At 40.7% G+C, this 20,386-nt stretch overlaps 1 protein-coding gene across 2 annotated transcripts in view; it reads left to right on the top strand.

Annotated features, from left to right (window-relative positions):
• Positions 1 to 7,678: 7,678 nt before the first annotated feature.
• Positions 7,679 to 20,386, top strand: part of ppp2r3a.L (protein phosphatase 2 regulatory subunit B, alpha L homeolog) — a 128,804-nt gene continuing 116,096 nt past the window's right edge. Inside the window, exon 1 of one of the 2 annotated variants that reach the window (XM_018261745.2) lies at positions 7,679 to 7,851. The gene's annotated coding sequence lies outside the window, so the exon portion shown is untranslated. The remainder of the gene's footprint in view (positions 7,852 to 20,386) is intronic. The other variant, XM_018261746.2, reaches the window with a different exon arrangement.

The raw sequence follows: 20,386 nt of genomic DNA, 5'->3' as shown, positions 1-20,386 counted from the left end.
TTTCTGGCAGAAAGCCACTGAAATCTAATCGAATGCTGCAAAAGGAAACAATTTGTAGGAGGGTCCATCTGTCTGTGACCTTCATGCCTTAAGCACTTCATTGCTGTTCTGTTATCAACATAACAAATGTAGGATTGGAAGATGATATGAAGTAAGTCATGCTTCTCTGTTTCCCTGGGGTTCTCTGTGTACTCCACCCTACACACAATGCGATCCACCAAAATGAGAATTTTAAGGAGTATTTTACTTTTTATAACAGCATTCTCACTAGCCAGCCAAATGATTGGATCCACATGGTGGGAGTGCCTTCCATCCATGCTTAGGTAAAACCTAAACTTTGTTGTATAACTGGTGTTTAGTAGATGTCTGTGTCTGAAATACATATTTTCTAGAATTATATTTTTGCCTTCAAGTCTTTTCCTGCCAAACATGTTTGCACTGCCTAAATGGGATCTCCACCCAAGAATTTTCTGTTTGTATAATGAAAAAAAAATGCTATCCTAAGTAACTCTCCAAAATACATTAATTCATTAAATAAAATAAATAATAAAGAAAAGTTAACCATATATTAGTTGTGCCTCCCTAATGCTCAGTAGAACCAAATGACTCATTTATGTCCAAAAGTGGTCCTTGCCAAGTGAGCTGCATGTAAACCACTTTAGTTGTATCAAAATGAGCTCCTACCATTTCCCTGTAGTCCTTCCTGCCTTCCGGTCCAAACAAGGGAAATGACAGTGGATGAACTTCTGCACAATTGCATCCGCTTTGTGATGAAATGCAAGCACATGCATTCATTTTGGTGAATTGGATGCAATTGCATAGCGCAATTGTGTCATGCGCATCACCTCCTTCGCAATAATGCTGGAATTCAGGGGAAACGCTGCAGTGTGGGGGGAAACATGGTGATTGTGCTCACAGCATTTGCAGATCTAAATGAGCTAATGTGTTTCCTGACAAACATAGCATATAGCTCCACAAACCCCCCCCCCACATGTTTGCCCTGGCATGAGTGCAAAAATTTAAAGAAGAAGAGCAATGGGGAGGGATGGATATTAATGCTATAGAGGAAATTGACCCCTTAGTCTCCCCTGTTCCCTAGGCCCCCTGCAACTCTAGGGTCTGCTTCCTTTTTCGTAACAACACCAGGTAGAGATACAGCATGAATGGCAAAAAACATGCTGAATTTCCACCCTGCCTTGTGCATTGTAAATTAATCCTCTTGTAGTAACTAACAATGAAAATTGTCTTTCACACATTATTAAATTATTAATTTGATTTTAATGATTCCTATGCTGGCAGGCATTCATACACACATTAAAGGAGAACTGGTATTAAGAAAAACGTAGGCTAGAAAGGCGGCACATAATGTTTTCAGATTCTGTACCAGCTTAAGGCAACCACAGTTGTTTAGCAGTGACGATCTATGAATCTGATTGTGTCCCCAGTAGTCAGGCACAGGCCAAGTCGGCTGAATGCCCTAGGCAACCTGGCCGGCCACTTCACCCCCTCCCTGGCACTTGCACAAAATTGCAGGCATGCCCGAGGGGACGATGTGTGCGGGTGGAGGAGCATGCACAGAGGTGCGATGGAGACAAGCAGTGTCGGACTGGCCCACCAGGATACCAGGAAAACTCCCGGTGGGCCCAGGTGTTAGTGGGGTCCTCTTGTTTCAAAACATTTTGCCTATTTCATGGTCATTCTCTATTTCTTTATGGGGAAAAATGCTTAATAATTGGAGAATATTGTAAGTATATATAAAAGACTAGGCGAATAAAGAGGTTGAGTAGAGGAGGAATAATAGTTTGGAAAGGTTTTCTGGTGAGCTCACAGTCTTAGGTTTTCTGGTGGGCTCACAGTTTTAGGTTTTCTGGTGGGCTCAAGGTCTAAGGCTTTCTGGTGGGCCCCTGGCATCCCAGTCCGACACTGGAGACAAGAGTCAGTGCCCCCACATCCTTGCACCCGAGGCACATGCAGGGTTGGACTGGGGGGCCTGGGTCTTTCTCAAGCACGCATGCTTGTATCTTCTTTTGCTGTGACCGCGGCCAGAGAGGGAGGTTGGTGGCAGCAAGGGCAGGGAGCAGGTGTTGACCAGCAGGGCCCGCATGAGCTGGGGCCCACCCAGTGGCGGAACTACCGGGGGAGCAGGGGGTGCGAGCGAGCCAGGGCCCGCACCCCCTCAGGGCCCCCCGGCAGTCCGTTCGCCATTGAAAACTCTGCCAAATGCGGCCGTACGGAGGGGGGCGGGGCCCGGCTGCGCGTCACGCACCAGGGCCCGCCCCCCTCAACGAACGCTACTGGGCCCACCAGTTTTTTTCCCAGTGTCCCGGCCCAGTCCAACCCTGGGAACGTGCCTCTTCTGCCTACCCCTAGTTCCAGCCCTGCCATTAGTTCCCCATCTTCTTTTCTGCTGATTTACATCATCTGTGCTGCTATCACTTTTCTGAGCTTAGGGACTGACTATATACTGTATATACAGAATATAAACACCACAGTTTAAGGCTGATTACTAATCAATTCTAGCTCTCATTACATGGCAGCTCAGATATCAGTGCATTTTGCAATAATATTCAGCCTTGCAGCATCAGCTGCTATGCCATCTGAACCTCATTTTCTGTTTGATGTTTTGTGACGACCCCTGGGCACTGCATCTAAGAAAGTGCACAACTTTGAATGTCTGAATCATTAATGTTATATAGATTCTAAAACTTTAGGCTTGCATAGTAAGCTCAGTATATAATGTATGGCATTTCTACCTATATTTATATTTAGGCTTTGGTTTTTCTTTAAAACCCATCTATTCCACCATGAGTGGTTTTCAGCATCTGTATGTTGGGTGGACTAACCCTGACTGATATAACTGTGCCATGGTTACTGATAGGGAAGGTAAGAAAATGTCATCTGTTGATGCACCTTACCTGTGAGGGCCTCAGTTCACCTTCAATTCTGCATTCATAATCTATGACTTTAGGAAAAAGCCTAGAGACCAGATCAATTTAATAAAGTATTTTATGATGCCAGGCATTCTAATATTACACATCTCTTTCCTTTCTCATCTTTCTCTTTCTTTTAAAGTCTCTGGCATGTCTCGAAAACCCACAAAACACATCCTTCAAATGTAATTTCTACATAGATTATATTTCTATACATTGTGTCTCCATTCTGTTACAATGTTGTGGGTGCTGAAGGATACAATTGCTTCAGAGATACTGAAGCTTGAACACACCATAATTAATTGTTTTGGAGTTACCGTATTATAGCAATGTCAGCAAGATATGAATTTCATTTGTTAATCGCTATGCACATTTTATCCATAAACACCAAAGCTCTGGCAAGATGTGGGTCAGAACAGAAATAATATAAAACGTCTCCATTCCTATTTTTCATCCTAGGCTTCACACAGTAACTGTAACTAATATTCGATATGGCATGTGAATCCTGGAAATACTTTGATCAGGATTTAAGACTTCAAAGAAACACGAATGGGCATGTTTCTATAGGCCTACACTGCATATGTATTTTTTAAAGACTGAAACTAAATTGGGAAATCTCGCTCAATTTAATCTGTTATTTCAACAGGTTACATGACTGTGATGAATACAAACATGACAGATATTGAAGATCAAACACTAATGAGTTGTTTAGTTTCAAAATGATATGCTGGAAAGACCCTTGCAATATGTCACCTCCTTCCCCAAATCTTTATACCCACCTCAAATTTCTTTAGTAGAGGTATAGGACTTGTTATCCAGAATGCTCGGGACCTGGGGTTTTCCAGATAAAGGATCTGTCTGTAAATTGGATTTATATTGGATCTGATACGATTTGCAGTTGGTTTTCATTTTTTACTATTTGTGGTTTTTGAGTTATTTAGCTTTTTATTCAGCAGCTCTCCAGATTGAACTTTCTGCAGTCTGTTTTCATAGCAACCATGCATTGATTTGAATAAGAGACTGGAATATGAATAGGAGTGGACAGAATAGAAATATGAATAATAAAAGGTACAATACTTTTGTAAGAAGAATTTCACCGGCACACAGGAGTTGCAGTAGCAGGGCAAGCCCTTGCAATTTTATTATGCAGTAGTGCAACGTTTCGGGGTCACGCCCCTTTGTCAAGCATGCTTGACAAAGGGGCGTGACCCCGAAACGTTGCACTACTGCATAATAAAATTGCAAGGGCTTGCCCTGCTACTGCAACTCCTGTGTGCCGGTGAAATTCTTCTTACCCTTGTTGTGAGGCGGCCGATTCCTCTATCACTGGGCACCAGGATAAGAACCTTTGGGTGTGTGTGGTGTGCGGCTTCTCCAAAGTTTACTTGGACAATACTTTTGTAGCCTTACAGAGCATTTTTTTAGAAGGGGTCAGTGACCCCCCATTTGAAAGCTGAAAAGAGTGCAAAGAGGAAGGCAAACAATTAAAATAAACTATTTAAAAAAAATGAAGGCCAATTGAAATGATGCTTAGAATGAGCCATTCTATAACATACTAAAAGTTAACTTAAAGGTAAACCACCTGTTTAAGGATTGTCAAACAACTGTTGTATCAGAGCTTTCTAAAGTAGCAATGTTGTAGTTAGGGAGTAAAAAAATATATATATCTCCCCATATAGAATGTTTCTTAATTATTTTCTTAATAGTTTAGTCACCGGGTCCACAACTTCATTTGATTCTGTTAAATTGACTAAGGAACCAGTATGCCAATTCCCACTTACATTAATACAAATAATATATTTAGTGATAATGGATTCTGTCCATATCGGCTGTCTACTGTCATCAGTAATGTCCATATCCCAGGGTTCCAGAGTACAACCAGGTCCCGATGATCATGTTCTCTATCAATAATCAAATTATATTATAATTGTATTATTATAAATAAAGTACCCCTTGTTGAAAAATATAAGGATATTAGAAGTAACCTAGGAGTACCTGTACTTGGCCTCGTACTTTTTATACTCTGTGACTTCGGAAAGTTACTTAGAATTATAGTTACTGCCAAAAAGTAAAACTGAACTTATGGACTGCAGTAATAATACAGGGTACTCTAGTTGGGCAGTGGGGATGCCCACATCCTTTGGTTTCTTAGTGGTGTGCATTCTTTTCTTTTAGCATGCCTCATCCGAAGTCATCGCACTTTGTGCTAAATTCAAATATTTAAAGGTGCCTCAACCATTTTCCTATTGCCCAACATAGGTCTATTCTAGATAGTTCCTGGGTGTGAATTCTTGTCTGATTTACTGTTCCTATACTAGGGTTTAGGCAATAACTTAAGGTGGCCATACACAGAGAGATCCGCTTCTTTGGCATGTCGCCAAATAAGTGGATCTCTACCCGATATGCACACCTTGAGATGGGCAATATCGGGCTGATCCAATCATTGGGCCCGTGCCCGTATTCCTTTAATCATAATTAAAGTAACATGTGCACGGGCAGTCGAATCACAGCACTGCATCAATAAACAGATCCGTGATCTGATGGGAGCCTGATAGAGGGCCCCATACACGGGCCAGTAAGCCGACTCGGTTTGTTGGTTGCTTTTATCGGCCCATGTGTGGCCACCTTTACACATGGGCACACACAGGTCCTTCATCCCTTTTAAAGTGGTTGTTCACCCTCCAACACTTTCTTTAATTCAGTTGTTTTCCGATAGTTCACCAGATATAAAGTCTTTTTTCAATTACTTTTCATTTACTTTTTGTGATAATTTTTTAATATTGAAGCTCAAAGTTTAATTTTTTCTCCTTCCTATGCCTTTCTGAAGCAGCTGTGGAAGTGGGGATACTGGTTCCTTAGTCAATATGCGGGTCAGATTTTTCCAAACTCACACCCGCCCTCCCTCCACCCGCGCCCGCCCGAGCCTGGCAGTTGAAGGTGGCGGTCGGGGAGAGCAGGAGGAAGAGCTCGACTCATACCCGCCCGCCACCAGCAAAGGCGGGTGCAGGGTCGAACCCGCCCGACCCGCAGGTATCGGTAGGGTTGCCACTGGCCTGGCCGGTAAAAACGATGGATGATCCCAATGCTATTAATAGGGAAAAAAGATAAATATATAGGAAGGCTGGTATTTTTTTCCAGAAAAGGTGGCAACCCAAGGTATCGGGCCGGCCCGCACATCACTAGTAGCCGACTCTGTAAACTGTTCTAAATTGATACATTTAGTTGATACATTTCTTATCTTTGTCCCTGCTGATCAGAATCCCTGAGTTTCATTAAAGGCAGCTGTTAGAATTGAAACACTAGTTGCTAATATGCCAGAGACGCTGCTGAGAAACTAATGGAGCATTTGTAAATGTTACAGTTCAGAATCTGCACCTGGATTCCTGAGCTGGGGGGACAGGAGGGAGAGTTGTAGGGGGCCCCGAGGGTAAGGGGGGCTCTGCCACGCCACACTTACTTGATTAGACAGTCCCCCCATCTTTCTGAGAGCTTCTGACTTCGGGAAGGCATGGACGTTTAAGGGGCCCTGGCCACCAATTTTCTTATAATGTGGGGTGGGGCCCCTGGCCACCAATTTTGGCTATCAATTTTTTTTTCTCAGGGGGGGCCCTGGCCACAAATGTTTTTTTATGGGGGGCCCTGACCACCAATATCTTATTATTTTTTATTAACATGTGGGAACCCTAGCCACCAAATTTTTTTTTTTTGTTTTTTTACTATATGGTGGGGGGCGGACCTGTGGGATGGGGAGGGTGGACCTGTAGGTGGGGCTTGCAGTGGGTGCAGCCCAGGGGGCCCAGGAAATTTTGTCGTATGGGGCCCTGTGATTTCTGATGGTGGTCCTGCCAGGCTAAGGTCGGACTGGGGGGCCCGGGGCCCACCGGGACTGCTGGTCCAGAGCCCCCCTTCGGCCCCCTACTGCGACGTGCCGAGATCGGCGCGACTGTGTGAATGCGCCGCCCGGTGTGCATGCATGAATGCCGCCATGCGTATGTGCGAGCGGTGATGCACATCGCCGAAAACTTTTTTCCCCCCAAAATTTTAATATTGGTAGAGGGGGGGCCCACCAGCCAGGCCAGTCAGACACTGTGCCAGGCTCAAACACCAGAGACAGGAACATTCAAAATTCAACTTAAATTATGGAAAACAGTAAAAAATTAAATATGGAAAACAATTCAGAAAAAGTCTTTATTTTAATTAGTTGCTCGATTTGAAAAGAACTGAACTGAAAAAAAGTGTTTTGAAGGTGAACAACCCCTTTAACTAGGAACAGGGATGGGAAGATCAGCCTATAACTTGGTGTGAGGTGGAGAGGTAAATGGAAATCTGCCTGTTAGTACATACAATGGTTGGTGTGTATGTAATACCTGCCCCAGCCTTGGGAGGTACTATAACAATACAGGTGCTAGTGTGGTTACCTATAGCAACACTATAAGCAACCAATCAGACCTCTCCTTTCACTTTCTATTAGCAGACTAAACTAAATGCTGTCTGTGACTCAGCCACGCTGTTCACTGGCCCTGCTTCCAGTCATGGGTTAATTTGGCGGACAAGGAAAGGCCAGAACGCGCTTCACGCCTTCAGCAATTCATCCTTCTACAGTGAACGCGCGGCACCTACACAAACCCCTCCCTCCTCTATAACATGCACTAACACAAACGCGCACTCCCGCCTTCTCATACCATTGGCTCGACGCCTGAATCCGCCCCTCCCCTCCGGGATCTTATCAGCCAAGGGCCCAGAGGCGTGATCCCACCCTTCTCCACAGAACGTACACACCCCGCACATGGGGAGGGGGCGTGGCGGCAAACTTCGCACCACGTGACGGCAGCTGGCTGCAGAGAAGAGAGTAGCAGTAGAGTGGAGATCCTAAGGAGTCTGGACGGGCTGGGAGAGAGAGAGACCGGCTGTACGTAAAAAGGTACTGCGCGCATTATTGCCCTGACTCTTACAGGGTCGTGTATAACGTTATAACTACGTACTGGCGCCGCGCTAACCTTCACTGCTGCATAGTAACGTCTTGTATGTGCCCATTGACAATACACATGGATTGCTGTGCTTCTTTGGAGAATGCTATGACCATAAAGGCTTTATGCGATAAAAGCTGCAAAGTTTACTACAGGTCTAGTAACCCATAGCAACCAATCAGCAGGCTGTGTTTACTAGTCTCCTGTTTAGACACAAGCATCCTGCTGGTTGCTATGACTGGAATCAGGCAATTCTTGCACCTTTTATTGTGTCACCTGCAAGTACTTTGTAGGGCAGTAATTTAACTTCCTTCTTCTTGGCCTGGGGTTTCCCCCCCTTCCAGACGCGCGGCTTCCTTACCGCGTTTGCACCCGGGTAGAAGTTTCGGATGCGGGTATAGACTCCATAGCGAGTTTTACTCCTTTTTTCTGACCGCGCCTACTTCTGATGATGTCACTCCCGGTTTACAATGACAGCACTTGAATCTTGATGGTCAGCGGGTCGCGTTGCGCATAAGGCAGTGTCGGACTGGCCCGGTGGGTGACTGGGAAAAAACCTAGTGGGCCCTAACCCTTAATGTGCCCCTGCTTGGCCAGTCCCAGGGCCCCCCAGTCTGACCCTGGTAGCGGGTCCAAGCAGGTAAGAATGCTGGTCTGGGTTGCGGGTCCTGGGTCCAGTTCGGGTTTAAAAATTGGTTCCGCACAGGACTCTACCCCTGCTCCCCTGGTAGTTACGCCACTGGTGTAGGGTCACCAGCACAGATGCTACAGACATGGTGGGACTTATTTGTTAATTTAAGTGCTCCAGTGCCGTAACCTTTAGCCATTTCATTGTCTAACCCAAGTTAGGCAACTAAAAGCAAGTGTCTATGGGTTACTACACTTGCAATACATATAGCTGCAACTTTATCCCTGGGTCTATAATGTGCGTAAATGTTCTAGACATCTGCTGGCAGTGTGTGTGTGTGTATTTGCTCTGGCACTTCATGTTATTTACATGTACTGACATCTGTTATAAACACTTATTAGATTTATAACCATAACATACTATTGCTGACAGTATCTGGTGCTGGGCACTTCCAGTTGTTGAACTGCAACCTGAATGGGTTCTGTGGTTGCTGTGATTTATAGTTTAGCGGAGGGACTTCATTTGAATACCTCTGCTTTATAATCTGTGACTTGATAATTGCCTTGATACAACCTGATCAGTCCCATATAAAGGCAGAATATACTCTTCCTATTATCATACTTTACTGCCCCGATGAATGACATTGAATCAGTGGCACAATGATCTATTTGTGGTATGACCAATGTGCTGCTATACCTATATGTCACATAGCAGGCTTGTATGATCACTCGCATTTATGGTACATAATTATTTTTATTATAGTGGGCTTGTATGATCACTCACATCTGTGGTACATAATTATTTTTATTATAGCGGGCTCGTATGATCACATCTATGGTACATAATGTCATTTATGTTCGTTAAGATGGAACAGCACCAGTGCAATCACTTAGAGTTAAATTTCATATACATCTACTGATAGTGACGTAACATCATGTCCCGCTGCTGACCCTTTCATATATTACATTCATGCTTTGACAGCTGCCTAATATTTTCCATATGCACAAATACATGCTTAGAACTGCTTGCCTGCCTAGCATTTTATACTTTGTCCTGTTGATTGCCGTGCATTGTAGTCAGCATGACGGTACTTTGACATGCCTAGCATATTCTTCCATTTCCATGCACTCATACCATATATCAACTCATGCCTAATTTTAGGTACATTATTGCTTGCCTTGCATGTTCACGTAGGACACCTTTTCCAGGTTGTATAGCATCTACATCATTGTATATTTATATAGCGATACCAGCCAAACACCCAAACAAACACACTCTAGCGTGCACATTAAAAAAATTGTTTGTGTACGTAGATAGGATTGTACAGGAGCACTGACAGTTACATAATAAGTAACACATTGTGTGACTAAGGGCAAAACCACATGTGCTACTTGCCATTGACCTCGCTGTAACTGACTCAAAACAGGGTTTGACATGTTGACTTTTATCCTATGATGTGTATGTATCTATAAATATATAGATGGTAATTCTAAGCAACTTTTCAATAACCAATAAATGGCTTTATAGTTATTTGTAAATGTAAACCCTATTGAAATAAGTTTCTGTCTGTCCCTTGCCATTCTTCACACTTTGTTCTAGTTCTGACTATTGAAACCATGAAGCAGAAGCCTGTTCTCCTCCTGCAAAGACTTCTGTTCACACATTGCCTTGCATGTTTCTTCACAGGTCAGTTTAGCTGCATTCTGGTACAGGTATGGGATCCATTATCTGGAAACCCCTTATCCAGAAAGTTCCAAATTATGACAAGGCCATCTCTCATAGACTCCGATTTATTAACATAATCCAGATTTTTATAAACGATTTCCTTTTTCTCTGTAGTAATAACACAGAACAGTGTACTTGATCCAAGCTACGATAAAATTAATCCTTATCGGAGGCAAGACCAGCCTATTGGTTTTATTTAATGTTTAAATGATTTTCTAGTAGATTTAAGGTATGAAGCTCCAAATTACAGAAAGATCCATTATCTCGAAAACCCCAAGTTCTAAGCATTCTTGATAACAGATCCCTTAGCTGTAAATTGTTTCAGTACTCGCATCAATAGACAATAGCACGGGGCAGAGAGATACAACTTTCAATAGCAATTACTTGTGCAGATAGCTTTAAATCCATAAATGTATATTGGAATGTTCCTTAGGATTATAGTTTTGATTTTACAGTCCCTTTACAGTCAAATACAATTGTGTGTGTATATGTATGTATGTATATATGTGTGTGTATATATATATATATATATATATATATATATATATATATATATATATATATATATATATATATATATATATATATATATATATATATATATATATATATATATATATTGAATAAAGTACCCCCCTCTTGTAAAATATAAGGATATTATAAGTTACCGACATACCTCCCAACATTTTGGAAGTAAAAAGAGGGACAAAAAAAAATTTTTTCCCGCACGTAGCGCAGCAATTTTTGACCACACCCCTTTCTGTGGCCACACCCCCTAATTACCGTGTTTGTTTTACAAAATTTGGCAGGGTATGAAAGTGAAAATATTTCTCCTTATCTAAACTGTGTTTTTGTGTCTCAAAATTGTTACAAAGTATCTTATTTGCACCTGTTAGCTGTTCTGGGCTCTCTGCTAAAAGCCAATTAAGTGAGAAACTTTTCTTTTTCTGGCTGTTCAGTGCAGAGAAAAGAGGGACTTTCCAGTACAAATGAGGGACTGCAGGTTGAGCTGTCAAAAGAGGGACTGTTCCTCCGAAAAAAGGGACAGTTGGGAGGTATGTTTACCGAGGAGTTTCATGACCATATTAAAAAACACGAGGCCGAAGGTCTCATGGAACGCTGAGGTAACTTCTAATATCCTCATATTTTGCAACTGGGGGTACTTTATTTATTATAATACACACGTTTCAGTGAGTCATGTGACAGAAATGACATCAGAACTCACCGTTTATAACTGATGACATCAGAACTCACCGTTCATAAGGATATAATTTACAAGATATTCATGGCTTTTGTGTATTATATATATATATATATATATATATATATATATATATATATATATATATATATATATATATATATATATATATATATATATATATAATGTATGTTTGTATGTCAATATTTTGTAAAAGAGCATGCTTAAAGGTGTATGGGTTTGTATTAGGGCATAGAGGCTATTTCACCCTTCTCATGACTAGCAGCCCTACTGTGCCCATTAAATGACAGGCCTCACTGATTGAAACTGGCATTGCCTACCTTGCATGAGGCCTGCTGTAGGCAGCATGTCAAGGAGGCATATTGCAAATGGAAACATTTACCCCTGGAAACAGAGAACTGTGCTGTGATGGTTGAATGAAATGTGTAAGTCCAGCTAGTACTGGGGCTGTAACATAATTATAGGTCTTTTGGCCTTTGGAAGCTGTGAGTTTGGCATGGAATAAGGGTAGGGACACACTGGACGATTTGTCGCCAACGTTTTAAAAAAGTAAATCGCGGCGACAAGACGATCGTCTTTTTTGAAGAGACGATTCACAGCGACTATTGGCACAGAGCGATTTGTATCCCATTACTCTGTGCGGTACGTGCTCCACCCAAACCGGAAACAGTTTGTGCTTCCCGCTGTAACCTGGCGTCTTTACGTGCTTGCGTTCTTGCGTCATTGCGATCGCATTGTAATTTGAATACAATTGCTGCTACTTATCTGTATGTGTGTGCGTCTAGGAGATCTCAGTGCTTTTCTAAGTACATGCTATTTCTGATAAATCGCTCGGAAAAGGGTCTCGGTGCGTTTTGGAGCTACAGGCGATTCACAAACGCGCTGTGGGCACAGAAGCTGGCATCTTTCATTTGGTTTTGTTCAGAGACAAAACGAGCGATATGTCGCCGCGATTTGCTTTTTAAAAACGTTGGTGACAAATCGTCCAGTGTGTCCTTACCCTAAAGGTTACTTATCACTCTCCTCAATATAAGACACTTACTTTATTTTGTCAGGAGTTATTAGACTGTGTGAAGCACCTCACAGATTCTGGATTCGTCATTTGTATCCAGTTAAGGGTTACAATTAAAGCTGGCCATAGACGCAAAAATAAAGTCGGACGAATCTTCATTTCATACGGTTTTCGAACCCTGTGTTGATTCTCCCCACTTTTTTCGTGCCATGGTGATCGGTCATTTAGTTGATCAGACAGGTTAGAAGATTTCTGCCGGCTATCAATAATATCTCTGCATGTTTTGCCTATATCTGACGATATCAATGGGTGAATGTTGCTAGTATTTGTCAGACATAACTTTCATACAATTGTTGTCAGTGAATTAATGGCCAGTACATTGTATGATTTGTTCTTTTTATTAATTTATTTAATCTGAATGGTTAGTGGTAGGTCGGAAGATTGCACAGCACGATCTATAGTCAGTAAAGTACCCCCTATTGTAAAATATAAGGATATTTATATTAGGAGTTCGGCCGAGTGCTTTTATACAGGTCATAGAACTCAGAGGTTACTTCTAATATCCTCATATTTTCCAACAAGGGGTACTTTATTTAGTATAATAAATAAAACGCACGTTTTAGTGAGTCATGTGACAAAATGACATCACTACTCACCGTTTATAACTGATGACATCACTATTCACCGTTTATAAGGATAAGATATTCATGGCTTTTGTGTATTATAAATCTATATCTGCACGTCTATGGCCAGCTTTAGCGTGGAGAATGGGCCCGGTAGAGGTAGATCAATTCCCTGCCCTAAACTGGTCATTGCATACAAAGGAAATAAATGAGAGCTAAATGGCACTTGTGAAACATTCCCCTTTGACCTGGAAAGCTTATTAGAAATGCATGTTTCAGTGTTTCTAGTATTTCTGTAAAACCCTGCGCTCTGCAGCTCCCATGTAAAGGCAAGGTCTGATTACCCTGTTTGTCTATACTTACACTGGCTGGGAATTCCAGACTCACCCTTAATAGCAGGGATTTTAATGTCAGTTTTTTTTTTAACATGACACAAAGGATGAAACTCCTTCCCCCCCAGGCCTTTCATTGAATGGGTGGGGAATGAGAGCTAACGTTCCACACCTCCATATAATGAAGTGTTTTGTGCGGCACGTGGTCATGATTGCTCTACCTCTATTTTTTTTTATTTTATAGAGGATGTAAAGCAGGGATCCCCAACCTTTTGAACCCGTGAGCAACATTCAGAAGTAAAAGGAGTTGGGGAGCAACACTAGCATGAAAAATATTCCCAGGGTGCCAAATAAGGGCTGTGATTGGCCATTTAGTAGCCCCATGTGGATTGTCAACCTACATTGAGGCTCTGTATGGCAGTGCACCTGGTTTTTATACAACCAAAACTTGCCTCCAAGCCTGGAATTCAAAAATAAGAACCTGCTTTGAGGCCACTGGGAGCAACATCCAAGGGGTTGGAGAGCAACATGTTGCTCACGAGCTACTGGTTGGGGATCACTGATGTAAAGAATGTCAGTGAGGAGCCGAGAGGGACATAAATATATGTATTTACTCTGCAAGAATTCAAGAGCCTGTCTAGATTTTACAAGTTACTCTTATATCACAGAGAATGACCTCATCTGCATGAATACAGCATCACAAACCTCCTATAAATGTGAGAACGTGGGTTTGTGTTTCAGTGTTTTAACAGTGGAAAAGGACAGCAGGGGGTTTGGAGGATGAATTTTCTTTAATGTTCACTTTGAAAACATATTTAGTTTTATGTGAAGGGTGTGTTACCCCTGGAACATTTTATTTTTATCTATATGTGAAAATTAGACTCTGCCTTGTCCCCTGCTCCTACGAGCATGGATTTGGCTGAAGGGAGAGCATTTAGGGGTGACGGGGCAGGCATTGATTTCTTCCATTCTCAAAAACCTTCCAGATATCTATCTGGCAGGTTATATGATCCCATTGGATGAGATCTGCATTGGCCAATTGATGTGGTCTTTTACCTATGGACCTCCCCTTCCAGTATGATCGCTTCCAGTATGATCGCTTCCAGTATGATCCAATTGTTGGCTCCAGGGAACTGCTAAGCATGTCCTCTTAATTTGGCCCAGTGCATTAGTAGCCAGATTGGCTAAAAATTTACTTATTTGGTGACCTTGCAACACACACAGGTGTAACATTGTATGTTGTAAATATCAAACTAATGAAATCCTGTCCCAGCTTGCCACCAACTAGCTAGCCTGTTTTCTTTTTGTGTGCAGAATTCAGTCCAAAAGCAGAATAAAGAAAACGTTCTGAAGCCCTCCTACTTTTATTAAAAGGGACAATTAATTTTTTTTTTGTATGATGTACAGTAGAGCAGTGATCCTCAAACAGTGGTTTGTAAACATGTTGCTCCCAGTGGCCACAAAGCCACAAAGCAGGTGCTTATTTTTGAATTCCAGGCTTGGAGGCAAGTTTTGGTTGTATAAAAACCAGGTGTACTGCCAAACAGAGTCTTCTATAGGACCCCCCTGGACCCTCTCTGCCAGCATATGGCGGCAGCAGCAAACCGCCTCAGTAAAGGGACCAGGGAAATAGGAAGAATGGGAAAAAAGTTGTTGCAAGTCAAGCATTACATTTCAGGTGGACTACCTTTTTCACTGCTGTGGCTTCTGTTGGCACTTAGACAAAGTCATATTCGCTGTAGTGTTCACTTAACATTTAAGTAAGCATTGTTAAGTTAGGAATTCCTCCTCCCAAACCAGGCAGGATTCGGAATGTATTTTTTTCATGTCGATCTGTCCTCAGTACTCAAACACTCGCTGATCTTCTATACACTTGTATAATTATTAAGCATATGCTAATGTGCTCAGGCAAGTACATATCCCATTCAGTAACATATGTTATTGCATTGGCTTATGTGAAATGCTCACTTTTCATAACCATGTGCTAATTATGAATTCTTTTTTTTATGGCCCGACTTTTTCGACATAATTTATTGATATAAAATAGTGGATTGGAATTTGGCTGAGCTCGGTTTAATAAAAATATGAGATACATTTGAGTTTAAGTAAATAACCCCTGTTTTCAAAACTATACCAGTGAATCCATAATGCATGAACAATTGTTCAAATATCATATAAATGAAAGCAAGCATAACTGTGTCAGGGGGAGAAATAATTAAAAAATTGGCCGGTTGATTGTCAGTCTGTCCAATCCTGTGCAGTTGGACTAACCCATTCATGGCCAGCTAGAGAAAATCTTTTCATCCAGGGCAATGTTGCAGTGATAAGGCCCAGGAATTGTCACAGATGGCTTCCCTGCTATAATACAGGGGGTATAGAATTTTTGTGTTTTTCGTGGCATTAACGATTCCTTACTGGGTGTTATGTGATCCTTGACAATGCCATGCTTTTTGATTCAGAATTCTTTTTATTGTTATTATTTAGTGCCATCTAGTTGGTTTAAACTTCTGGTGATCATAAGGATATTGTTTCTCTAGATTGTCCTGTTTTAGGTCTTTAGGCCTCTCCGTGGCCTACTCTGTGTTCTGAATCTACACCCTTTTGTAAATACCACAAATGTACTTAAAAATGCAAAGTTTTCTGAAGACCTAATCACCTGTATCAACCGATTGCATTTACTGGCTACCCGTCTTATTGGTTGCTATGGGTTTTTAAACCTGGGCAAATGCAATGCCTTTTGTAACATTTGGGGGTTAACACTGTAATCATTTATCTAAACACAATGCATGGTGTTTATCCACAACAATGACAAGAATTACGTTTATTAAACATTTTATATCTATTCACTTTTTTTTTTACTCGTTCTTTCGTGATGTAATATATATCTTACCCACCTTTTAAATTGTTACTCTCAGTGTTACCATAAGGACCGTACAACTCAAGGATTACCACACTCTCTCCTAACAATACAGTCCCCTTTTAAATTAAATATCATTGTTCACAAACCGCACTCAAAGGACTTCATATGCAAAAAAAGGAAAATATTTATTTCATATAATATATATATATAAAGAATACAAGGCGATAGCACTCACAGGATTTGTAGAAAAAACAACTGTAATTTTAAAAAAAGAGAAGTTTATTAATCCAATGTTTGGCCCCACACAAGGACCTTTCTCAGTTTCCTGCGGCCCATACATGCTGCTTCATATATATATATATATATATATATATCTATATCTATATCTATATCTATATCTGTGTGTGTGTGTGTAAAACCTTAGGGTGTTTGGGGGGGGGGGGTAAGAATATTTGAGGAAGAAAATGTTATTTCACGTGTGAGTGAATATTGTGTTAAAGTGATGCTGATCGCAGCATGAAACAGCACAATTAATTGGCTTCTTATATAACCCAGAGTTAGGAAGACTAGCCACCACTGTGTCCGTTTAATATATTTTCATTTCAAGCATGTTTTTAACTTCCAGAGCAATACAATATAATACATTTGACTGTGTGTTGACTACATACCGAATTTCTCTAACCGATGAAGGACCTCTGCTCAAAACTGGTTGTTACTCAATACATTTTTCCATATATTGTACTTTTTATATAACTCCACTTTGCTTCACCTATGGCAGTCAGATTGAACCATTCAGTTGTTTCCACAGAAGTGTTGTAAGGTAGGGTCCTTTTGTATACTCTCTTTAGCTTTTTTGCTTTTGTTAGGCTCCAACTACAGTTCTATACATCACACAAGGTTCTCCATGAACTGCATTTTGTGTTCATGGTTTCATGTATATATGAGCACATTGCAGCATCAACAGACATGTGGTTGGCAGTGTCTAGCAAATTCTAATTTATTAAGAGGAAAGTTGTCTAAATTGTTGGGTTGGCCAAAGAGAAGCTTCATCACAAAATTGAAGATGTCTTTGCCGATGCTTCATTTCCTATCTTTTATTTAATTTACTGTTTGTCTTGACCAGACCTGACTTTTCTGATCTTAGTTTGCTGTCTTCCCTAATACTTTCTCTGTGTGTTGAGATAATTCATACTCCAGCAGTCATGAACCTCAACCTCTTTCAAACACTCCTTAAAACTTGATTTCTGGTTAATTCAAGAACTTTTAGAACCCCCTAAAGGCTATTGGAAAGTTCCAGTCTTGGCACTGTTTCTTGGCTTTCTCAAGGAACTTAGTAGGTATTACATATAACTCAGATCAGTGGGTCTATATTACTTTTCAGTTTCTCCTGATTGTGTCCAAATTTAACTTTTGTGCTTATAAATGAGCCCCATATATTTAGTCACTGGCTACTTGGTCTCCAAAGGATGTTATTGCACTGAAGCTGTCTTCCTTAAGCAATCTGGCAATAAATAAGGTTGTCAAATAATAGTTATGTGTTTAGTTTAGATTAGATTTATTTCTAATATACATTTCTAGATTTTGTATTGTACAAACGACGATCAATCCTTGTCTTTGGGGAAAAAAACAAATATAGTGTATATAATATGTATTCAATCCCTTTGCCTGTAGGGCATAGTTCTGTGTATACACTGAGTAGCGTATATAAGAATAATTTATATTATTAATATAAAGATTTATGCATTGGAGAAGACTAGAAAAAAGTTTTCCTCTCCGTGTCTGAAGAGAAAACCTAATATGTTACATTAGAAAAGGTCCTAACATGAACTCACACTGTTACACTGTCAAAATATTTTATTATTGTATGATATGTAAAACCTGGACCAAAACCTACTTTTTTTTCCACAAATGTGTAGTGAAGCTTCATCAGAAGTATGCAAAACTCAACATGCTGTAACAATTTTCCCATTAAAATGCTTTATGTCAAAGACTTAATTTACTTAGCAACCTAATTTGCTTTCAATATAATTTCTTAGGTTTTCCTATTTTTTGGCAGTTACCTATAACTCCCTAGGCTATCCTCTATTACGAATCCATTAAAAACATATATTTGAAACTCCACAATACTATGATGTTTATGGTCACTGAAAACACCATGTTTTGACTGGCAAGAAAGTGATGGTCTTAAGCATACCTGCTGAGAAGCAACCTGTACGTAAAAATGATTTTCAAATGTTGCCAGCTATGCAATTACCATGGAAAGCACTCCCTCTTCTAGGCAAGGATTATTTTGAAGCTTAAATCACTGGACTGTAAGTAAAAATACTTGTGCCAGCATAGGGCATATAAACATCTGATTTAACAAAAAAGAAAAATGCCTGCATGATCTTATTAGCAGCATGTGTGTATGAAATAAATTGTTAGCTCCCCACTTACATAGTTACATAGCTGATTGATTGATATTAGACATCATGTTCAACCTTTCAAATAACCACATATATTTTATACAGAAACAGGTGAAAAAAACCATCTGAAGCTGTCCCCAAGTTACTGCAGAAGGGCTGGCTGGTGATGGGGACTGGTCTCTAGATTGGTCTTGCTCTATAAATATTGGGGTATAGGAAGAGGAGATTGACTACTCGTAAAGGAGAACTAACCCTCCCCCAAGTAACTGCATGCCATCGCCCCCCTCTCCCTCCTCGCACTGTACATTAGTCAAAAAGGTGCCCTTTAAAAAAAATCTGCACCTAAAATGCAGAGCATGCACAAAGGAGTTCCTGGGCACCATCTTTTGCCCATTGATAGAAAGAATGCGAATAGGCAGAAGATTGTGCCGGGGAACTCTGATGTGCTTGCTCTGCATTTTAGGGTCAGGTTTTTTTCAGAGGCACCTTTTTGACTAATGCACAGTGCGGCGAGGGGAGGGGGAGCGATGGCAGGCAGTTATGGGGATTTTTTGTTACTAGGGGGGTTTAGTTCTTCTTTAAGCTGAAAGAGAGCAATAGTCTGCTAGAGTCATGAAGTCACCAAAATCCAATATAAAGAATAGAGATTGATGGAATTTTACTGTGGCGGACTATTGCAAGCACTAACTGTATTCTTCGATAAATATGCCCCAGAATTAATAGAAGCAGTTTCTGCAGTATGCAAGGAGCAAGGAGTGGCAGTAAACCTCACCATATTTGCAAAAATGGCCTCAAACTTTGCATCTCAACCTCCAAAAATACACAGCTAGTAGATAGTTATTATGCAGCTATTGTTCCTGAGAGCAGAACAGTGTATCCAATAAAACTAGAAGAAATAATATCCCTGAAGCAGCACAGTTGCACTTATCAACAGGACCCACTAGCTACACGCCCATATAGAACACTGGAGTTGGTATTCGGCAATGTCATAACGGTTCACCCAGATTTTGGATACTCTGTCACTTCCACGCGCAGATTATTCTAAAAAAATGTGACCTACTGCACCAATGGTCAAATCCCCAGAATGCATGGACACCTCTGTGTAAAGCCACATGAGTGGGTTTGGGTTCTTTTCTTAACATTACTTATGCCAACATAGTCTTTGCAGGATAATACAACAGAAGGATCTTAAGTACAATGTAATATATGTGATTCAGTATAGAGATAAAGCTCAACAGCAAAAGAATCAAGAGAAGCAATTTGTCATTATGGGCACCAAAATAAAAGTAATGTGGCAGATTTGGGCTAAAACAAAAACAAGAACCATATGAGAACATAAAACATGTGTTTTGTATCTCTATAGGAAAGTCACATTCCTGCCACTACACTAAGTTTCCAAGCAATTATAATCACAAAACATTTAATCAGCTATCAGCAAGTCTCCTGACCTCTGTGTTTCCTCTAAAACCCCATAATTGTAGGAGAAACATTTATTTAATCAGCATGCCAAACAATAGGTTTTCCTCTGGAATTCGCAGAATAATAATTTAGCATGCAAATGTGTACATGATTAGCAAGTACAATTGTATAATACCTATCTTTGGGGACGGATGTCCTATTTCAATACACAGAAAGCAACATTTGACTTAGTATATTTAAAACATATTTAAAGTAACTGTGTC

Source organism: Xenopus laevis, chromosome 5L (assembly GCF_017654675.1).
Source record: "Xenopus laevis strain J_2021 chromosome 5L, Xenopus_laevis_v10.1, whole genome shotgun sequence".
Classification (NCBI taxonomy): domain Eukaryota; kingdom Metazoa; phylum Chordata; class Amphibia; order Anura; family Pipidae; genus Xenopus; species Xenopus laevis.
Note: the sequence above shows the minus strand (reverse complement) of the source record. Positions and strands in the feature narration are given on the sequence as shown.